Consider the following 22,589-nt stretch of genomic DNA (forward strand, 5'->3'; position numbering starts at 1 on the left):
ATATTATTATCTTCTGCCGCCAATGCATGGTGCAAAGACAGTTTAATTCCTAAGGAGAGAATTATTTAAGTGTGACCTATTGTGTGAGCCTGGATGCTTTTCATATCAAGCACGGGGAGTTAAGGAGGTCTTTAATTTGTCTAAACCACATCGATAATTTACATTGAACTTAAAGCACCCACTGGCTTTTCCAATCAGCTCGGCTATTCCCAAATCTAAAGTGCATTTTAAATAATACAAAATCTCCAGTTAATGTCTCTAAAAAAGATGTCTGGACTGACACAATGGCTCATAGGAAGACTGTCACATGGCTAAAATGGTTCTCCAAAATTGTACGCTAATTTTACCTGAAAAATGTTCCACCTAACTAGGCCTCTTAGAATTTAACTTCAGCTGGCCTGTATTCACCCGTTAACTGCATCGTTGATGTTGACCAAATACACAAAAACTGTATAATCCAAGAACTCTGGCCCCTGAGTGCGGTTTTGGTGCAATACTGCACTTCCTGGATGAATAATCTGTTATGAAACCAAAACCAGTTGCCACTGAGTGGAGCCGACTCTGACTCATGGCGACCCTGTGTGTGTCAGAGTAGAACTGTGCTCTACAGAGCTTTCAGTGGCTGATATTTTGAAAGCAGACCAACAGGCCTTTCTCTGCGGTGTTTGTACCACCCAGGGATTCCAGATATGTTCTTACCAACCCTAATGAAGAAAACAATGAAACCCTTATGGAAAAGGAGTGATAGCAACACGATTGGTAATAGATGTAGAATCCACCTGCCCATAAGTCATAACTGATCCTTTGGAATATAGGAGGGTTAGCAGAAAAGCATAATAATAATAAGAAGAAGAGCTCTGGCTGCTAACCAAGAGGTTGGCAGTTCGAATACACCAGCTGCTCCTTGGAAACCTTATGGGGCAGTTCTATTCTGTCCCATAGGGTCGCTATGAATCGGAATTGACTTAACGGAGACAGCTTTGGTTTCTGGTTTAATATTATTGAGCACTTACTGTGACAGATGTTTTATCAACACTATGTTATTGAATCCTCAAGATGCCTGGGAAATATATACTATTTTTACTCCCATTGGAAAGTGAGTCTCAGAGAGAATTGAGCTGCCCAAACTTCCAAAGATAGGAAGAAGTAGAGCCAAGATTAAGGCCCATTTGATGTCAATGTCCATGCCTGAACCCACAATGCCAAACAGCCAGTGTGAACTCTGGGACCTTGGTGTGCACAACCCAGCTTCTGTTTGTAAACACCGACGGCAGTGGGCTAGATCAAACGTGGTACATGGTCCTAAGTCATACACCTAGTAACTGTAATGCACCTTCATCTAGCACGACCCTGAAGAAATTTGCCAGGTATGTTTGCTTCTCCGCCAAGAAGGAGCTGTCGCGTTGTGCTTCCTGGTGATTCCTCCACAGCAGCTTCATTTAATTTGAATCAGTTATTGTGACTGAGATAAACATCAAAACATATTTAAAATAAAGTTGTCTGGGGGAGTTTTGGGCTTTCAAGTTTCTTTTTAAAAAGCCCCTATGGGAGAGTCCCTGATGGAGCAGGAGAAATGTGGGGTGCAGAACTTAAATTCTAGTAAAAAGACCAGTAATGGCCTGACTGAGACTGGAGGAACTCCAGAAGACATGGCCCCTGGGCTCTCTGTTAGCCCAGAACTGAAACCATTCCCAAAGCCAGCTTTTCAGACAAGGATTAGACTCAACTATAAGACAAAATGATACTGGTGAAGAGTGTGCTTCTTAGCTCAAGTAGATACATGAGACTAAATGGGCAGCTCCTGTCTGGAGGCAAGATGAGAAGGTAGAAACGGACAGGAGCTGGTTGAATGGACACGGGAAATACAGAGTGGAAAGGAGGAGTGTGCTGTCACATTATAGGGAGAACGCTAGGGTCACATAACAATGTGTGTATAAATTTTTGTACGAGAAACTAACTCGAACCGTAAACTTTCACTTAAAGCACAATAAAAAAAAAAAAGCCCCTGCGTGCCCACAGCCTGCCATTCATCAGCTGCTGCGGTGTTGTATAATATTGTCATTCAGCTAGTTCTGATACAGGGAGGGTAGACAAGAAGGGGAAAACAATCACGAGAGACCCCAAAATGTCTTCTGCTTACAGTGATCCTCTGGAAAGCTTTCTCATGCAGAGGTTACTTCTGCTAGATGTCAGACGAAAGGATTCAGAGCCAGGCCCTGATATAGCCAGGACATTATCTTTTATTCATTCTCCCCAAAGGTAACAGTAGCCTTTCCTCTCCATGCAGGTCTGTGTTTATATACCAAAAAAAAGAAAAAAAAAAAAGAAAACAAACCCGTTGCTGTTGAGTTGATTCTGACACATAGCAACCCTATAGGACAGAGTAAAACTTCCCCATAGGGTTTCCAAGGAGCAGGTGGTGGATTCAAACTGCCGACCTTTTGGTTAGCAGCCAAGCTCTTAACCACTGTGACTCTGTTGCTCTGATCCAAAAATAATGGAAATAATTAAAACAAGAGCAGGGTTTTAAAAAAATTAACTAGATATCCCAGAAACCAACATAGCTATGGTAAACCTGCCCTGTGTCTAAGGGATCCTTCAGCACTGAAAAGAGTCTAAATGTACTAAGAGATTAAAAAAAAGTAATAATAAAGGCTATAGTTCTGTGGACCACACATGAGGCCCTCAGTAAACAGGCATGGAGCTTCATTTCCATCTCACATCCTCTGGTCGCTCTGAGTTAGAATCAACTCAACGGCAATAAAACCAAACCAAACCCATTGCCGTTGAGTCAATTCTGACTCATAGAGACCCTATAGGACAGAGTAGTACTGCCCCATAAGGTTTCCAAGGATCAGACGGTGGACTTAAGCTGCCCACCTTTTGGTTAGCAGCCGTAGCTCTTAACCATTGCGCCACCAGGGCTCCTCAATGGCAATAGGTACTGGCAATCTTCTAGAATCACCCAGTCCTCAGCCAGCTCCACGAGGATCTGAAGTAGAAGGAGCAGAAAAGCTAAATTCCTACCACCTCCCCCCCTTTCTGGTTCCTCCAGGCTTTATCCATCTTGGGCAAACTCTAAGACTTTTTTTTTTTTTTCTAAGACTGGCAACACTGGAAGGCGAGGGAGGTGCACCTAGTGGGTTCTGATATTTAGATGTTTCTGAAGCCAAGTACTACCATCTTCCAGGTTATTCTTCTAGGTGTGCCCTGGGAGGCAGCTCGACAGGCAGTCTCCCTGGGTGGAAAGCTCAGTGGGCACACTTCACAGGCTGATGTTTGAGAGTGTGAGCAACGCCCTGCACGGCAGGCAGCTGTGCTCTTTTGAGCTTTTACGTGGTTTGGTGTTGCATGGGATCAAACTAGGAGTTTTACGGATCTGTTCAGTAGGGAGCCCTATTCCAATGATATTTGAGCTCTCATCAGATGGCTGCCTCCATCTTATTCTTCAGATCTCAGCTGGAAAGTCAAATCCTGAGAGGATTTTATAGCCCTGGTGGTACAGTGGTTAAGAGCTCAGCTGCTAACCAACAGATCAGCAGTTCGAATCCACCAGCCGCTCCTTGGAAACCCTATGGGGCAGTTCTACTCTGTCCTATGAGTTGGAATCGACTCAACAGCAATGGGCTTGGGTTTTTTTTTGGGGGGGGGGGTGGCTTTTCTAATTTCTTTCTGTTAGAATGAAACCCATATGGAAAAGAAGCGATAGCAACACAATTGATAATAGATACAAATATCATTCGGCCATAACTGGCCCTTTGGAACACACATACAAGCATAATACAATTTCATAATTATTCATTGTTTGTTCTTTCACTTGCTTATGGTCTCTCTTTTCTGCTAGAAAGTAAGCTCCATAAAGGAGGGCATGTCTCTCTTGCTCACCACTTTTTACCAAGACCTGGGATATGGTAGGTGCTCAAAAAATATTTTATCCATAACAAAATTGAAATAACCATTATAATGATGCATTATACTTCTGTGGTCTTTCACATCTAACTTTCACATCCATTATGTGATGTAATTCTCACAATAGCACTATCAAACAGGCTGGACAAACGTTATCTTAATTTTATGAATACAGATCTAAGTAGGGCACTCAGGCTCCTGGTATTCACACTCTTGTGTAGTCTCCTCCCACATTGAATAGGTCTGACGTGTATAACCAATAGGATAGTGCAAAAATGACGAGTGTGACTTCCAAGGCTGGGACATGAAATACATTGAGGCTTTCACCTCCCTTTCTTGGATCACTTGCACTGGGGCAAGCCAACTGCCATGTCATAAGGACCCTCAGCAGTCCTGTGAAAGAGGTCCACGTGGCAAGGAGCTGAGGCTGACTGCCAACAGCCCATACTAATTTATAAGCCATGTACATGAGCGAGCTAGCATGGAAGCAGATTCTCCAGCCCTGATCTTCAATGATCCTGACTGCAAGCCCCCAACAGACCCTGTCCCCATGAATTCCAGATACCTCTCGGCCATGCTCCAGGGAGATAAAGTGGGTAACAAAAGAATTTCAGCTGTACCACTGATAAACCATGTGATCTCAGACACAGTATTTAATTGCCCTGAACCTCAATTTTCTCATCTACAGGCATTTAACTTGCTCACCTCACAGAATCTTGGGAGGATTAAATACGATTGTGTTTGTGAAAGGATTTTTTAAATGAGAGGGAGAAGTATGAGATACATTGCAGTAGTTGAATGTTTCAGTAAAGCTGTGAGCAAGACTTATTAGTGAATAAATGGCAGGCTCTGTAGCAATAAACGTAAGTCCATCTGTCCATCCATCTGGTATTCAGCATCATTAGGAGATGTCATGACTTATCGGTGATGAGGCACATTGATAACATTGCACCCCGATATGATGTGAGGAGAAAGGCCCTTTTCCTCTGAGACCTTCCTACCAAAGACCTATAACTACAATGGAACCAGGAGAAAACATTACAGATAAATAAGTAGACAAAATTGAGGGCTTTCTACAAAATACTTGACCAGTACTTCTCAACACTGTCAGGCTCATCAAAAACCACAGAGTCTGAGAAATGGTCGCAGACCAGAGGAGCTCAAGGAGACATAGTGGCTAAATGTCATGTGTGTCTTAGATGGGACCCTGGAAGAGAAAAGGGACGTTATGTTTAAAACTAGTGAAAGTCGAGCAAAGTTTAGAGTTTAGTTAACAGTGGCGCAAACAGAACTCACCCAGTGTCTCTGCGGGAGAATGACCTGGCAATCTGCTTCCGTAAAGATCACAGCCAAGAAAACCCTAGGAGGGAGTTCTACTCTGTCATATGAGGTTGTTATGAGGTCAGAAGGGACTTGACGGCACCAAACAACAACACCAAAGTACCACGTTGATTCCTTTATTGTGGCCAATGGGCCATTGTAAGTAATTTAATGTAAGATATTCCCAGCAGGGGAGACTGGATGCAGAACACATGGGAGCTCTCTGTGCTATCTTTGCAACTTCTCTGTAAACCTAAAACTATTCCAAAATTACAACTTTATTTTAATTTAACAACAAAAAGTAAGTCAGTTGTTTTTGGTCCCAAAGCCCTCAAGCAGTGTAAGATCTTCAACTCTGACACGTTATAAAAATGAAGGTCTATCCATTCATAAACCTGAATTCTAAAGCGTTTAAGGTCACGGTCAAGCAATATCTTTGGTAGGCAGTACAGGCAATGACTAAAAAAAACTTCAGTTACAATGAAAACAATTCCTTCAGTTGAATCTAACCTGGCTGAAGTGTAATTTCCTCTAAGAAATTGTCTTGGGGTGGGGTGAAAGGGTTAAGTCTGTGAAGCGCTCCATTTTTCAGCCACTAGCTGTGGTATCCTGGGTAATTACTGCAGCTTAAGGTGACCACGCCTTAGATAAACCTGTAATGCTGGAGTTTTCTGCAAACATTTTCTTTCCTGCAAGCTGTGGCTTGTCTCTTTCATATATTTGTCCTATGTTTTCAACTTGATTTTCCAGTGGCTAATACTTGGCTGAGCCGACAAATCAGGGTCTGTTGATTTAACTTCATATCTTCTTGGTGCTTGCATGAGACAGCCATGCCAGCTATGTGGTCATGAGCACAGTCAGGCAGGATGAATTATTTTCCTACTACAGGAATAAAGTTATTTTATTTATTTTTTTTTTTAAGGAGAAACTTGTCAGGTAAAGGTTATGATTTAAATTTCCTTGGGACTGCAGTTTTATTTTCATTTCTCTTCTTAAATGAGTTATTTTTCCTTTTCTTCACATTGAGAAATGCTGGTTTATAAACCAAGCCCAATATAAGAACAGAGTCGAAAGACAAGGCATGTACTTGGGGTGACAAAGGTGAGCGTGTCCTCGAGGGAGGCCAAGTCTCCAACATGTTACTTTATGGAGAATGGAATGGGGGTCATGTCGGTCTACAAAGGGCACGAGGCAAAGTAGTTCCTGTTCTAGATTTTAGTAGTTACCAACTACCAGTTACCTCCTGCAGCTGCATGTCCCTTTGAGAAAAGAAAAACTAATGTAACATCTAGCTCAATGGGGACATATCTTCTTCCTTTGTACAGAAGGTGGTGTTCCTTTCTCTCTGTCTCCCTGCACCTCCCCCCCCACCCCCCACCAGAGCTGGGAGAAAAATGCAGCAAATAACCACAGACTAAAAAAAAAAGTCTTTTCAAAGCATTTCAGTCTTGTGGGGTAACCGAGACTGGAAGTATTATTTTCTCAGTTTTGCACGTAAGAGGAAAAATGAGGCCACAGCTACAGACCTTGGTGCTCTGAGTGACTGTGATGGCTAACAGCGATAGTGGGACGGGATTATCACCAGGCTCACGTGTTCTCCAGGACGCCCTCTGGCCACTCTTTAAGAAAATTGTCAATGTCAACATCACCCACATTAGTGGAATTACCTTAACCAAACAGTTTGATCACTATCTAGCTGAGAAGGCAGTATTCGGGAAATAGAAATTTTGACCTTGCTGGGGTAAAACGAAGAATCCAGAAGGCCGGGGATGGGGGGCAGGGAGGAGGAAATCGTGTATATTAACTTTTCTTAATTTCAAAAGTAATATATGTTTAATGTAACAAGTAAAAGATCCAAAGATACATAGACTCTTTAGTGAGTAATATCCCTCCACCCCATGGCCACTCCCCTGTATCTTTCATGTCTTAAAAATCCACAGAGGAAAACACAGACAGAATGAAGAAAAAGGAGGAAGAGGCAGGAGGAAAAGGGATAAAGATTCAGGAGGAGAGGTGGGAAAGCCCCCTCTAACAATTTGCACTCAAGCTGTGCTCTGGCCATAGCAGGATGCTGAATTCTGTGTTCAGGTGTGTGGCAGGGCTAGTTGGGAAGGCTGTAATTTCGGTTTCCCTTAGGTCAGCCTGTGTGCCCCACTCGTCCTGGTTTAAACCAAAAAAAAAAAGTCGCCATCAAGTCAATTCCAACTCATAGTGACCCTGTAGGGCAGGGTAGAACCGCCCCACAGGGTTTCCAAGGAGTGGCTGGTGGGTTTGAACTGCTGACCTTTTGGTTAGCAGCCAAACTCTTAACCACTGCACCACCAGGGCTTGTGAAATCCATCTTCTCCGTTTGAGCCCATGTTCTCCCAATCTCATCTCTGCTCTGCCCTCCTCCCACACACTCGCCTAATATCCCACCACCACCCATGAGGACAGAAAAACAGAAAGTGACAAGTGACAGATCATGGTTCTCTTACGCTATTCTCTGAAAGGAGTATGTTGGGGCAGCGAGCTTCCTCGGGTCAAGCTAAGACCTTGACACACTCGCCTTGGAATTTCAGGGTTTGCTGTTTCCCAAAATCAGGGTGGTCACAAAAGTCTGATGGAATGCTGCTCATTGTGTTTGCAGGCCAAACGCTTCAGGCCCTGGTGGGGCCTGGCCCTTTAGCAGAGTTACCAAGCCCAAAACGTTACCTTGGGATTGTTGGTCATTGAATTGTGGTTGTTTCTGGAAAAGTTTTTGGTGATCAGTTTCAGAGTGAGCTGGCATATCCACCACCACCACCCACACACACACATCCACCCACACACAACACAACTTTGAGCAATCTGCCTTCCTTGCTGCTACAGATCTGGATTTGATTTGCCCTCTTGTAAAACACCACTTCAGACTTCAGCCCATCTGCCAAGTCTTGGGCAACCGCTGGAAGACATGGTTCTTTTGTAGCAGGTTGTTCAGGACTAGACAGGGCAGTGAAGGAGCTATGAACTGATGACAAGATCCTGAGAAACTCAGAATGCGTCCTTGAGCCTAGAGGGGAGCTGCCAGCTGAGACTCGTGTTGACTTTTTGGGAGCCCAGATGATGACAAGCCCCCAGAACCAAGCCCAGTTAAACTCATACTTTTCTTACTGGCGTGTAGGTGGTGCCAGAGCAGGGCAAGCCAACGCCCCTGAGAAGTGCTGCACTGGATTGTCTCTGCAGAATAAATTCAATAAAGGAGGGAGACCCTTCCATAGCAATCCATGTTCTGGAGTATATTGCGTATCACACACTGGACAGCAGAGCAGCTACATGAGCAGTGGTTGGCATGGCCTTCCACTTCCCCCTCATTTTGATTTGAACAAAATCTAGAGGCTTGCTTTAGCAGTCTTACAATTGCTTTTATTTATTCAGTGCTTCCTTCTTACTATGCCGGAAACTCTGGTAGTGTAATGGTTAAGAGCTATGGCTGCTAACCAAAAGGTTGGCAGTTTGAATTCACCAGGCGCTCCTTGGAAACTCTGTGGGGCAGTTCTACTCTGTCCTTTAAGGTCGCTGTGAGTAGGAATTGACTCGACGGCAACGGGTTTGGTTTGTTTTTTTTTTTTAGTGTGCCAGGTTCTGTAGTCAGCACTTCACAAACATTGAATTGTTTAATCCTATCCGACCTTTGTAAAAAGCTCACAATTTGTCCATAAAGTCAGGGGCAAGTTCATTAGACCCTGAGTTTGGGGAACTTGGGTGAACACTTTACAAGCATCAAACTACTCTTCTTATTTTAAGACTGGTTATTTATTCCAGCCTCTGCTCTGACACTGGGTGCTGGAGTGAATATCGTATTCATTCTCTTGATGGTTGTTTGTCTGCTGAAAACCTTGGCCTTGCCAAGTCTCCCAAAGTCTGCCTGGAAGAATGACGTATGCGGTAAAGGAGGGAATCTAGCTCAAAAAAGCAAGGAGATCAAAAGTTCTGATGAAGCCCAAAACTAGATGGTGCCCAGCTCCCACCACTAACCACTCTGACAGGGATCACGATAAAGGGTCCTGGACAGGCGGATGAAACATATAGAACAAAACACTAATTCACACACACACACACACACACACAAATATATTTACTGGTCTGGTAGACACTGGAGGAACCCCTGAGACTATGGCCCCTGGACACTCTGCTAACTTAGAACTGAAGTCACTCCCAAAGTTCACCTTTCAGTCAAAGATTAGACAGGCCTATAAAACAAACAATAACACAAGTGAGGAACATGCTTCTTAGTTTAGTCAAGTATACGAGACCAAATGGGCAACACCTGCCTGAACGCAAAGACAAGAAGGCAGAAAGGGACAGGAAAACTGGATGAATGGACATGGGGAACCCGGGGTGGAAAGGGAAAGAGGGAGTGTGCTGACACCTTGCAGGGATTACAACCAATGTCACGAAACAATTTGTGTATAAATTTTTGAATGAAAAACAACTAATTTGTGCTATAAACTTTCACCTAAAAACAATAAAATTTTTTTTAAAAGTTCCGATGATACAGTGACTTATTACTTTATTTTAAAATAATAATCATGTTAATTAGAATTCTTAATCTGTAAAAGTTAAAGCTTGAAATAAACCAAAAAGAAACACGTGTCATAGCCATTTTCCTCAAACAGTGACTTTCAAAAAGCAAATTAGTTATTTTCCGAAAACCTTGCAAATACCTAAAAATACTTACAAAAAACAGGTGGCTCTCATTTGGACAACAACTTATTCCTTGCATTTTAATTTTACGTAAGAGTGTAAGGGCGTTTTTCATCAGGTCATGATGCTGGTGCCATCATGGTGGACACCTCAACAACAGGCGACAAGCAGAGTTCTCTGCCCATGGAAATAATCTTTTGAAACCACCTCTTTCTTAGATGTCAGCCGATTCATAGGGCAACCTGGGCAGTATTCACATTTATGATTGTGAAGGTATCTTCAAATGTTTTAACCTGGCCACTGCACTGGGTGAACAAACAGAACTTGTTAAAGAGCTGTACTACCTCGTTGCTCTGGTCTACACTTGCTGTTAGGATATTCTGCAATCTCCTGGTGGCACAATTGTTTAAGCACTCAGCTACTAACCAAAAAGGTTGGTGGTTCAAATCTACCCAGAGGCACCTTAGAAGAAAGGCCTGGTGATCTATTTCTAAAAATCAGCCATTGAAAACCCTACAGAGCACAGTTCTCCTCTGACACACATGGGGTCCCCATGAGTTGTGATTGACTCTATGGCAACTGGTTGGTTAGATCCGAACTTTTAAAAATTTTATTCATCCTCTTCCACCTCCTCACAATTAGCCCAAATAAGTGGAATTTTACCATAAATCTGAAATGAGGAAAACAGAACACATCCTGGTTAGAAATATTGGCAGTTCATTCCTTTGTGCAGAGAATTCTGACTCCCAGGGGCGTTAAGTAGGTGTGACTAAAATGGCATTTGACGGAGAGTGATGGAAAACCTGGTGAGGGCCCAGAGAGAACACTCAGCACAGGGGGGTTGGGTCAAGGGATGGTCCAGGGAGCAGCTCACTTGCCTGGACCTGTGCCTCCTTCCTGACCTGGGATAGGGCTGTGCGCACACGCAGACACAGCCTGCCGGAGGCCTTTAAAACCCCAGTGATCCTAAGGCGATAAAGTCAACACACCAGCCTGCCAAAGTGAGCAGCCTGAGACGGACCTATTATTTTTCACCGCACACATGAAGATACCATTCCTGTTCAAATATTTATTTGGGCTTGGACTCCAAAAACACTTATTCCTCTGTTAGGTTTAGGCACTTCCCCATTCCTTTCTCTCTCTTTTTAAGGTCGTCTGAGGATTTCCTTATCATCCATCCTAAGGGGCTTATATTTTTTATCCGCTGAAATGGTAGCTGGAGCCTGCAGGCAGTGAATTCAGGGACACATAAATTAAAGGTTGTAAAAGTTTACCTTATCCAACATACCCAAGCCATGTAGTGAAAGCCTCAACTTGCCATTCTAAAAGTTTGCCTTTTTTTTTTTTTTTTTTTTATACTTAAGAGTGCTCTGTAAGATTTTACACCATTAATTTCTCACTTGAAACTTCACTTGGGATAAACTTTTTCCCCTTAAGATTAAATTCTTTAAGAGCAAATTAGCTTTTAATATGAATAGTACCACTCCAGGTATAAAAAAGCTACAGCTACACAGCACTCCCTGCCCAAAAAAAAAAAAACCCTCATGAGGAGGGAGTACATTTTAACTCATCGCCGCCCCATGTGTTACAGAGTAGAACTGCTCCATAGGCTTTTCTTGGCTGTGATCTTTAAGGAAGACAATGTCAGGACTTTCTTCCATGGTGCCGCTGGGTGGGCTCCGCCAACCTTTAGGTTGGCAAATAAGCACGAACTGTTTGCTCCACCCGAGATCTTTTACATCTGCATGACAAACCAAAACCCGCTGCCTTGGAGTGGATTCTGACTCACAGCCACCCTGTAGGACAGAGTAGAACTGCCTCGTAGGGTTTCCAAGGCTGTAAATCTTTATGGAAGCAGACTGCCACATCTTTCTCCCAAAGAGCTGCTGGTGGGTTCCAACCGCCAACCTTTCACTTAGCAGCCCAGCACTTAACCACTGCGCTACCGGGGCTCCAGCTGCATGATAGATTGCAGAAATGATTCAAGAATTAGCTCAGAATTATAGAAATTATGCAAACATGAGCTTTCAGGTAATGCGATTGTTAAAATTGTGCGTCTAACTTTTTTTTTTTTTAACTTGGCTGGGCCATGATTCTCGGTGTTTATATGTGATCACCCCCATGATGGAAGCTGTTGTGAGTAGCCAATCAGTCGAAAGGGAGTTTCCTTGGGCCTGTAGCCTGCCTCCGAATATAAGTGGATGTTCTGGCTCTTGCCCTCCCTAGATCCTGCAGCTGCCTCCTGTTCGTCTGACCTCCGGTTCTTGGGACTTGAGCTAGCAGCTTACCTGCTGATCCTGTGATTCCTCAGTCTTCACAGTCTGTGAATAAAAGCCCTGCTCTCTGACCTGCCGATCTTGGGTTCGCCAGCCCCCGTGGCTACATGAATCAGGAGGAGCCTCTATTCTGATCCACAGGCTTGGGATGTTCCAGCCTCTACAACCGAGTGAGCCATTTCCTTGATATAAATCTCTATATCTGGAAGTCCTGCTGACGTAGTGGTTAGGACCCACAGCTGCTAACCAAAAAGTCGGCAGTTTGAATCTAGCAGGTGCTCCTTGGAAACTCTATGGGCAGTTCTATTCTGTTCTATAGGGTCGTTATGTGTCGGAATCCACCTGACAGCAATGGTTTTTGTGTGCGTTTGTGTGTTCTATGTATGTTTATACGCTCTACTGGTTTTGCTTCTCTAGAGAGCCCAGCCTAAAACAGTTAAGAATCTTAAATGGCCCTTACACAGGGACTTCTGGATGCTTTGGCTAAAAAAGAAAATAAAGGACAAAGTATTTAGCATTCTCTCCAAGACATTGGTCATTTAATTCTTATAGTTAATCTGTGATGAAGGCACTGTTATTCCTAGTTTACAGGTAGGATTACTGAGGTCAAATGATTTGTCAAAATTGCAGAGCCAAGAAAGCACCAGGTGATTCATTACTTAAATCAAATCTTCTGATTCAAAAATTGATATTCTTTTCTCCACATTTTAGTGCCTTTTAGGTATGAAAGGAGCCCCGGTGGTGCAGTGGTTAAGACCTCGGCTGCTAGCCAAAAGACTGGCAATTTGAATCCACCCGCCACTCCTTAGAAACCTTATGAGGTAGTTCTACTGTGTCCTATAGGGTTGCTATGAGTCAGCATTGACTCCATGGCAACAGCTTTGGTTCTAGGCATGAACATTAAAAATTCTAATGGTTGCTTTTGAATTGAGAATTAATTTAAATTTGCACTTTCCCATATGCCACCCTGGATATGTTCTTCAGTTAGTGATTAAATTGCAATGTAGAGAAAGTGGTCTTTCCTTAAAAAAGGGGGATTCCCTAAGTCCTTTTTGAAAACAAAGTGGCATAGAAATAAATATTCAGAAAATTAAAGTAAAACTTATAAATTGTCTCAAGATAAAATGGAGTTATATGTTATCTGTGAATCGTTAAAATGCTAGAGGAGGTTCCCAAGGGAATATAACCCTGAATGGAATATAATTTTAGCTATCACCAAGAATCCTAATCTAAAGATCCTAATCCAATCCTAATCCAAGGATCCCAATCCAATAATCATAATCCAAGAATCCTAATCCTAATGAAAGAATTCTAATTCTAATCCAAGAATCCTAATCCTAATGAAAGAATTCTAATTCTAATCCAAGAATCCTAATCATAACCCAAGAATTCTAATTCTAACCCAATAATCAAAGGGCTTTGGAGAAACTTTGCTGCTTTGGGTTTTTTTTTTTAATATATGCCCTTGAAATAAATATGCCAGTGCAATAAATGTTGACCAAAGCCTGTTGGCTTTGCAGTTATGCTTTGCTGTAAAGTTAAGATGAATCCTGATGAACTGTGCAGAAATACAACCTCATAACTAGGTAGGTAACGATACGGTCAACTGCAAAGCACCACCCTCAGTGAGAGCTCAGGCTTCAAGTTTGACATTTTATTCCTTTGTTCCATGTGTTTATTCTTTGAATTTCTTAAAGACTATTAGAGGAAGTAAGTTAATATCCTTCAATATTCATTGGCTCCAAGCAATGGCCGTTTATGTTCCCCTGATGTGTTTGGTTTGGTTCAAGCGATACAAATAAAAAGCGGGCTGTTCCACCCTGTCAACAATAGCAATTTGAGTGTTGTCTGTGGGTGGGTGAGTGTAAATGCATTTGCAAAGAATTATTGGAAATAAGTGTTACTTATTAGAATATGAGTCAAGGTAGATTTAGTAGGGCTTGTGGGGGAAATATGGCCAGGAAAGAAATGTCAGTAGGAGCAATGGCAAAGCAACATGTGGTGCCAGGGCTACGCCATTTTAAGCAAATATTTCACAGGTAGTTTAAGTTGTTTCACTTAAGGCTCATGTGCAACTAATATATCCCTTGATGAGGTTAGCTCCTCAGCCGCCTTACTGCCCTGGGTCTTAACCCCTCCACAGATTTCACAGGTTTATTCATTTATGTGGTGAAGCATTTTTCATACTCCACTATCCCATGGCTCATCGTGATGTAAGCGGTTAGCACTTCTCATCTCCAAAGCAAAGCTCTCAACAGCAGCTAACTAACATAAACAACCCCCTTAGGAGATAAATTAACCACACTATAACCGTGCCCATTTTACCAATTGAGGAGCTAAGGTAAAGAGGCTACCGTAATTGGCCTGAAGCCATTGAGAAAACAAAATTTGAATTTTGAAGGTGATAGTGGCCTGAGGAACTGAGTTTCTCAAATTTTAATAAAATGTGTGCTTTTCTAATTAGTCTTTTGTATGTCACACACAATGCATTCAACCAGTAGCTTTCTCCAGATGGCTTCACGTAAACAAGGGCTTGTTCTATGACCTATGGCAAGAGTGTCAGCTTTATTCTCTACAGCATGAACATCACTGATCTTAAAGAAGTTAAAAATCTTATCACCCTCAAATCGCAGTCTTCAGAAAGAATTTTGCCTTCGTTTACCTGATCCCATCAAATCAGTCCAGAGATCTCTATGTCTAAATCTGATGGCAAAGATCTGGTCTCAAGTTAATTTAAAATGAAAGTTAAAAGATATAGCAGATCAATAATTTGTCCACACCGCCAAACTCCTAGAATTGTGTCAAATTTAGACTGACTTAGCTGAACTCCCTTGGGATACTGACATTGTTTAGAGTTTCGATCAAATCACACCAGATAATTTTCAATGAATAATATACAATCGAATCAATATATTCAATGCACTATTTGATGTCATTTGCGTGAAGCTAGTAAATGAGAGGCCAAATTTGTACCCTTGTCTGAATCATGACAGTCAGAGTGAACTTGTGGCTTTGAATTTTGCGTTTTGACAATAAAACAGAAATCTTAAAATACCTCAAGCTATTCTTGAATATCTACGAAATGAAGTCTATAAAAAAAACAACTTTATTAACAAGGTAAAAAATAAATCTGGGCATTATCATATTAAAAACACTGGACATTTTACCTATATTCAACAGTAATGACTTTTTCTAATTGTCACTCCAACAGAAACTATGTGAACCCACACTTGTATAGATCAATTCATTTGTTAGCCAGGATAACGGTCCTCTTCTCTCTTTGTTTTAGAAAAGTAGGAAATAGATAACAGAGGACTCGTTTTAAACAAACAAACAAAAGGAAAAGATAGTTTTTTTTTTCAACACATCCTGTTCGAAAAATAAAACATTATACCTGCTTTTATTGGCACCTAAAATCATGAGCCGTATTTTTAAGAAATGAAACATCTTAATCACACTAGGGAAACCGAGTGAAAGGTAGACGGGCACTGTTTTAGTCACGTGGTGTACTGGTTACGAACTTGGCTGCTAACCAAAAGATCAGCAGTTCGAATCCACCAACTGCTCTTTGGAAATCTTATGGGGCAGTTCTACTCTGTCCTATAGGGTCACTATGAGTCGGAATCAATTTGATGGCAATTGGTTTGGTTTTTCTTTTTTTTTGGTTAGTTATCTAGTACTGCAGTAACAGAAATAACACAAGTGGATGGCTTTAACAGACAGGAGTTAATTTTCTCACAGCTTAGGAGGCTAGAAGTCCAAATTCAGGGTGCTGGCTCTAGGGAAAGTTTTCTTTCTCTGTCAGCTCTGGAGGAAGGTTCTTATATCTTCTGCGCTTCTGCTCCTGGGAAATCTTCACATGGCTGGGCATCTCTCTTCCCAACCTATTTTTTGGGGGACACAATTCAATCCATAACAGGGACCCTCTGTCTGTTAAAGACATCCACTTGTGGTATTCCTGGCACAAACAGTTAATGCACTTGACTATCAACCAAAAAGTTGGAGATTCAAGTCCACCCAGAGGCACCTCTGAAGAAAAGCCTGGCAATCTACTTTTGAAAAATCAGCCATAGAAAACCCTGTGGAGCACAGTTCTACTCTGACACACACGGGTTGCCATGTGACAGGTCAGCAAGATGATAACCGAAGATTCTTGTTTCTTTCCAGTCATCTTCATGGCTGATATGGAATCGATCCTTTACAACTTTGCAGTGGTTCTTACCAGTACTATTCAGCCATATCCATTCACTTCTCAGACACAGAGTCTGAATTTCTTAGCAGGTCGTTTAAACGTTCTGGAAAGGCTGATTTCTTAGCATGTTTAACTCCTCATGCTCTAAGACGAAGAATGAGCAAAAAAAAATAAATGAAATAAAACAGCAAAGCATGGAATCGGTCAAAAGGAAATGTTTGTATTTTTTACTTAAACTAAAATTAACTAGAAACATCTAGTCTATTTCTAATGAGAAAGCTTAAAATAATGAAGGGAGGGGATTACTTATAGAAAAGGATTGCTGAGGAGTTAGATGATAATGCAGCATATTAAAATCAATGTCTTGCCCACTCAGCAAGAGATTGCTTCCTGTAAGTGGGAGAAAAAGGTGAAGAGGTGAATCTCTGAATGATGATTTTCCTTGAAACCAGCCAATACTAGCGAAGTAAGGAAATGTCTTCGTAGATAAATAATATCAATCAGAGAAAATATCATACGAAACATGTTGAGCTCTGATCCCACGTGTGTGCACACACTCACACACACATTTGCACATACGCAAAACACCAACCTTGAAGGTCAACAAATACTGGTAGAGAATGTGATTTGTAGCTTGATGCTTAATAACTAGGCTATTATTTTAGCTGTTATATTTCAGCACTTAATATATGGAAAAGGACGTAATTATTGACCTAAGGTCTTTATAGTAAAATAAACTTTTTTTTTTTTTTTTTTTTTGAGTAAGAGGGTGCCTACTTGAGGAGGGGAGATGAAGGAAATTAGAGGAAGTGAGAAGTGGGATTTAATTTTTCGTAGACAGAACAGCCCCAAAGAGCCTGTCAGCTCGGTGAGGGCAGGAATCATTCTGTCTTGCTTACCATAATGTCCTCAGCAATTAGTGAATGGGTAAATGACTAAACGACTATTTCCATCTCACCAAATACCCACTAGGTCCAAAAAGAGATTATGAGGGCTTGACATAGAGTGTTGATGATAGAAATAGAGACAGAGGACTGGATCTGAGAAATACTGTCACCAATGAAAGAAAGTCTCCATCGAGTGGTGGGGTGGAGCCAGAATGCTGTGTTGCCGGATGGAAGTGTAGAGTCAACAAGAGTGGTCTGTTCTTTAAAAAGTACAGATATGAGGAAGGGGAGAAAGGAGATGAGGTGTGGCTAGAGAAGGTTACTGGATCAGGAAAGAGTTTACTTGTTTAGAGAGAAGATAGAGTAGAAAGAAGAGTAAAGACAAAGAAAAGAGAATGATTCCTGAGGAACCTGGTTGAGACCTACACACACACACACACACACACACACAATTGTATCAGCTTAGAACCACATATTTGACTGAAGGACCAGAGGAAGGAAGATACAAAGGCCCATGTGCCAGCTCTGCTTTTGGTGATCATTCACCAACTGAGCAAGCTTTATCATCTGTGCAATAAAAGGATGCAAAAATCCACTATAAGAGACAAAACAAACAAACAACAACAACAACAAAAAACCTAACCCATTGCCATCAAGTCATTTCAGACTCATGGTGACTCAATAGAACAGAGTAGAACTGCCCCATAGGGTTTCTAAGGAGTGCCTGGTGGATTCAAACTGCCAACCTTTTGGTTAGCAGCCATAGCACTTGGCTAAGATGCCACCAGGGTTTCCATTCGTCATTAGGGAGATGCAATAAGAGACAAAGAAGGCATTATATAATGATTAAAGGGTCAAATTAACCAGAAGGACATAACCATAATAAATATTTATGCACCCAATGACAGAGCTCCAAAATAAAACAAGCTCTAACAGAATTAAAAAGAGAAAGAGACAGTTTTACAATAATATAGGAGACTGTAACACACCACTTTCAATGATAGGCTGAACAACTAGAAAGATACTCTTCAAAGATACAGAAGATCTAAATAACACAATGAACAAACTTGACCTCAGAGACATTTACAGAACACACCTCCCAACAGCAGCACAGTACACATTCTTCTCCAATGCATATGGATCATTCTGCAGAATAGACCAATTTTAGGCCACAAGGCAAGCCTCAATAAATTGAAAAACATCAAAATAATACACAGCATCTTATCTGACCATAGGCACTATAAAACTAGAAATCAAAAACAGAAAGAACAAGGAAGAAAAAAAAATACACAGAAACTGAATAACACCTTATTTAAAAACTATTGGGTAATTGAATTTACCCAATTTATTAAAATGAGATTAATAAATTCTTAGAATCAAATGAGAATGAAAACACACATACCAAAACCATTGGCATAGAGCAAAAGCAGTACTTAGAGGAGAATTTATAGCAATAAATGCACATGTCAAAAAAGAAGAAAGGGTCAAAATCAATAATTTAACCCTACAACTCTAACAAATAGAAAAGGAGCAGCAAAAGAAGTCCACAGTCATCAAAGAAAGGAAGTAATAAAGATCAGAACAGAAATAAATGAAATAGAAAACAGAAAGACATAGAAAGAATCAAACAAGACTAGAAGTTGGTTTTTTGAGAGGACCAATAAAATTGACAAACCACTGGTCAAAATGGCAAAGGAATAAAATGAGAAGATGCAAATAACCAAAATAAGAAATGAAATGAGTGATAGTACAACAGAACCAACTGAGATTAAAAGGATCAAAACAGAATATCTAGAAAAATTGTACTCTAACAAATTTGAAAACCTAGAAGAAACAAATTTCTAGAAACACACTACCTACCTAAACTGACACAAGCAGAGGCCAAAAAAAAAAAAAAACTAAATAGGCCAATAACAAAAGAAGAAATTGAAGATGCCATTAAAAACAAATAAACAAACAAAAACTCCCAACAAAAAAAGCCCCAGCCCAAATGGCTTCATTGGAGAATTCCACCAAACATTCAAGTGTTGACATCCATTCCACTCAAACTATTCCAGAACATAGAAAAGGCAAGAATGCTCCCTGACTCAATTGATGAAGCCAGCATAATCCTGATACCAAAGCCAGACAAAGACACCACAAAAAAAAAAAAAAAAAAAAATACAGACCAATACAGATGCAAATATTCTCAACAAAATTCTAGCCAACAGAATTCAACAGCATAACAAAAAACAACACATGACAGTCAAGTGGGATTCATACTAGGGATGCAAAGATGGCTTAACGTTAGAAAATCAATCAATGTAATTCACCACATAAATAAAACAAAATAATTACACGATCATCTCAATTGATGAGGAAAAGGCATTTGATAAAATTCAACACCCTTTCCTGAAAAAAACTCTCAGCAAAATAGGAATAAAAAGCAAATTCCTCAACATAATAAAGGGCGTTTATACAAAACCAATAGCCAACATCATCCTAAATGGAGAGAGTCTGAAAGCATTTCCCTTGAGAATGGGAATGAGACAAGGAAACTCATTATTACTCTTTTTCAATGTTGTACTAGAAGTCCTAGCCAGAACAACAAGGCAAGAAAGGGAAATAAAGGGCATCCAAATTGGTAAGAAAGAAGTAAAACTATCTCTATTTGCAGATGATATGATTCCATACACAGAAAATCCCAGAGATGCCACAAGAAAATTACTGGAACTAATAGAAGGGTTCAACAAAGTGGCAGAGTACAAGATCAACATACAAAAATCAGCTGTATTTCTCTACACTAACAAGGAGAACTCCAAAAAGGAAATCAAGAAAACAATACCATTTACCAAAGCTCCCAAAAGGATAAAATACCTAGGAATAAATCTAACCAGGGACATAAAAGTCTTATACGAGGAAAACTATGAAATGCTACTCCAAGAAACCAAAGGAGACCTACATAAATGGAAAAACATACCATGTTCATAGATTGGAAGACTTAACATTGAGAAAATGTAAATATTACCTAAAGCAATCTATAGATATTTTGATGGTTAAGGTTGTGTGTCAAATTGGCTGAGTCATGATCCTCAGTATTTTGGCAGTTAAGATGTAGTCTGGCAACTTTTTAAAGATGTAATCACTTCCATAATGAGACCTGATGTAATGTGATCACCTCTCTGATGAAATCTGTTGTGAGGAGTCAATCAGTTAAAAGATTGCTTCCTTGGGGGTGTGGCCAGCATCCAGTATAGATGGACTTTCTGGTAAGGCTGGCTGGCTTTTAGTGATTCTGGATCCTGCAGCTTGCTCCTGGTCATCTGACCTCTAATTCTTGGGACTTGAGTTAGCAGCTTACCTGCTGTCTTACCTGCTGATCTTGAGATTCGCTGGCCTCCACAGCCTGTGAGCAACAAGCCTCCTATCTGACCTTCTGACGTTGAGTTCACCAGCACCTGCAGCTACGTGAGTCAGGAGATGCCTCCAGCCTGACCCACAGACTTGGGACTTTCCAGCTTCTACAACCACATGAGCCACTTCCTTTATATAAATCTCTCTCTATGTATACTTATATGTTGAACTGGTTTTTAGTCTCTAGAGAACCCAGCCTAAGACAGATATAATGCAATCCTGATCCAAATTCCAACAACATTCTTTAACGAAATGGAAAAACTAATCTCCATCTTTGTATGGAAAGAGACTCCAAATAGTTAAAGCATTATTGAAGAAGAAAAACAAAGTAGGAGGCCTCACAGTTCCAGATCTCAGAACTTATTATACAACCATGGTAGTCAAAACAGCCTGTACTGGTTCAGTGAGAGACACATAGACCAATGGAACAGAATTAAGAACCCAGAAGTAAATCCATGCAGCTACGGACAGTTGATCTTTGACAAAAGGTCAAAGTCCATTCAACGGGAAAGAGATAGTCTCTTTAACAAATGGTGCTGGCAAAACTGGATATTCATTTGCAGAAAAGTGAGACAAGATCCATACCTCAAACCATACACAAAAGCTAACTCAAAATGGATCAAAGATGTAAACATTAAACCTAAAACTATAAAGTTCCTGAAAGATAACATAGGGACGAAGCTAGGGATCCTTTCAGACATAACTATAAATGCACAAACAACAGAAGATAAACTCGATAACTGAAACTTCCTAAAAATTAAATACTTAGGTTCATCATAAACTTTACAAAAAATAAAAAAAGAACCTACAGATGCGGAAAAAAGTCTTGGCAATGACATATCTGACAAGGGCTTAATCTCTAAAACATACAGAAAACTTCTACACCTTAACAACAAAAAAGACAAACAATCCAATCAAAACATGGGCAAAGGACACTCTTCACCAAGATGACATTCAGGAGGCTAACAAACACATGAAGAGATGCTCACAATCATTAGCCACTAAGCCAAAAAAAAAAAAAAAAAACCCAAACCCAGCGCCGTCGAGTCGATTCTGACTCATAGCGACCCTATTGGACAGAATAGAACTGCCCCATAGAGTTTCCAAGGAGTGCCTGGCAGATTCGAACTGCCGACCCTTTGGTTAGCAGCCATAGCATTTAACCACTACGCCACCAGGGTTTCCACATTAGCCACTAGAGAGATGCAAATCAAAACTACAAGGAGGTGTCATCTCACCTCTGCAAAAGTGGCACTGATCAAAAAAACAGAAAACATATACTGGCAAGGTTGTGGGGAGATTGGAATTTTTATACACTACTGGTTTGTGAAACGGTACAACCACTATGGAAAACAGAATGGTACTTCCTGAAAAAGCTAGAAATAGAAATATACCTTTTGATCTAAAAAAAAAGAAATTTTTTTTTTTTTTTTTATGATCCAGCAATCCCATTCATAGGGATACATCCTAGAGGAATAAGAGGAGTGACACAAATAAACATGCACACCCATGTTCATTGCAGCATTATTCACAATAGCAAAAAGATGGAAACAACCTAAGTGCCCATCAACGGATGAATAGATAAACAAAATGTAGTACACACATACAGTGGGATACTACACAATGATAAAGAATAATGATGGGCCTATGAAACATAACAATCATGAAAGGACAAATATTATATGATACCACCTTTATAAAAAGTCAAGAATAGGCTTACACACAGAAAACATACTTTGATGACTACCAGGGATGGAAGGAGCAGGGAGGGAGATTCTGGTGAAGGGAAAGTCTATACACAATACGGGGGAAGTCAGTACAGCATGATCAAGTTAAATGAAGACACTGCGAGGTATGCAAGAAAAAAGGACAGCTACAGTAAATGCTATAACATATAAAAAAAACATATACAATTCAGTAATAGCAACCAAAAATTTGTGAGTCGTT

This window comes from Loxodonta africana, chromosome 1 (assembly GCF_030014295.1).
Source record: "Loxodonta africana isolate mLoxAfr1 chromosome 1, mLoxAfr1.hap2, whole genome shotgun sequence".
NCBI lineage: Eukaryota > Metazoa > Chordata > Mammalia > Proboscidea > Elephantidae > Loxodonta > Loxodonta africana.